The following is a 1,660-nucleotide window of genomic DNA, read 5'->3' as shown; positions in this document are numbered from 1 at the left end:
ACTTGTACCTGTACCTGCACCTATACCTGAACCTGTACCTGTACCTGAACCTGCACCTGCACCTGTGCCTGCACCTGAATCTGCACCTGCACCTGTACCTGCACCTGTACCTGTACCTGAACATGCAGCTGTACCTGAACCTGCACCTACACCTGCGCCTGCGCCTGCACCTGCACCTGTACCTGTACCTGCACCTGCACCTATACCTATACCTGCACCTGCACGTGTGCCTGCACCTGCACCTGCACTTGCACCTGCACCTGCACCTGCGCCTGTGCCTGCACCTGAATCTGCACCTGCACCTGCACCTGCAACTATACCTTCACCTGCACCTGTACCTGCACCTGCACTTTCACCTGTACCTGCACCTGCACTTTCACCTGTACCTGCACCTGTACCTGCACCTGCACCTGTACCCGCACCTGTACCTGCAGCTGTACCTGAACCTGTACCTGCACCTGTACCTGCACTTTCACCTATACCTGCACCTGCACCTGCACCTGCACCTGCACCTGTACCTATAAGGTAGCATTCCTCACAGATAGACGAATGGAATTGGATGCTTCTCACGCCCTCCCCGGTACTACCCTCTACTGCTAGCTCTGTGAAGTTCTGGGCGTGTAGCGTATGCTGGAGACCACCGCTCTGGATCTCAGCCTGAACTGTCCTTTTCATGACAACAGCACAATAATAACGCGTCAATATCGGTTCATCAGTTGTGACTGTTGTACCCTACAGATCAAAGATGCTAAGGACAGGTGAGGCAGGGTGTGGAGTATATGAAGTCTCTCTGTGTTACCTGGCAATGTTTCTGTAAATTAAAAACTGTTATAAAATAATTTTTTTTTTTTTTGAGACAGAATCTCGCTCTGTCCCCCAGGCTGGAGTGCAGTGGCCGGATCTCGGCTCACTGCAAGCTCCGCCTCCCGGGTTCCCGCCATTCTCCTGCCTCAGCCTCCCTAGTAGCTGGGACCACAGGCGCCCGCAACCGCGCCCAGCTAATTTTTTTATTTTTAGTAGAGACGGGGTTTCACCGTGTTAGCCAGGATGGCCTGGATCTCCTGACCTCGTGATCCGCCTGTCTCAGCCTCCCAAAGTGCTGGGATGACAGGCGTGAGCCGCCGCGCCCGGCCCACATTATCTTAATTATTGCAGTTTTAAGGCAAGTCTTGAAACCAGGGAGCATGAGTCCTCCGGTTCTGCTTTTCCAGATGGTCTCGGTGGTTCTAGGTCCTTTGCATTTCCACGTACATTTTAGAGTCGACTAATCAGTGTCTGCTACACACTGTAAAAAGTGTGCTGGGATTTTCACTGGAACTGCAGTGAACCTATCGTACCCAAAGGGACGGTATTCGTTTGCTTGGCTGCCATAACAGAAGACCACAGACTAGGGGGTTTAAACAATGGACATTTATTTCTTCATGGTTCTAGAGGAGCTGCTGGCAGGGTTGGCTCCCGGTGAGGCCTCTCCTCCTGGCTTGCAGATGGCCCCCTTCTCACTGTGTCCTCCAGTGGTGGACTTCCTCCTATGCACACACATCTCAGGAGTCTTCATGTTACGAGGACATCAGTCCTATCAAATGCGGGCTCTATCCCTAGAATCCCATTTAATGTTCACCTCTTTAAAGGCCTCATCTCCAAATAAAGTCACATTGGAGGT

Source organism: Mandrillus leucophaeus, unplaced genomic scaffold (assembly GCF_000951045.1).
Source record: "Mandrillus leucophaeus isolate KB7577 unplaced genomic scaffold, Mleu.le_1.0 Scaffold98, whole genome shotgun sequence".
Lineage (NCBI taxonomy): Eukaryota > Metazoa > Chordata > Mammalia > Primates > Cercopithecidae > Mandrillus > Mandrillus leucophaeus.
This window is presented reverse-complemented; position numbering follows the sequence as displayed.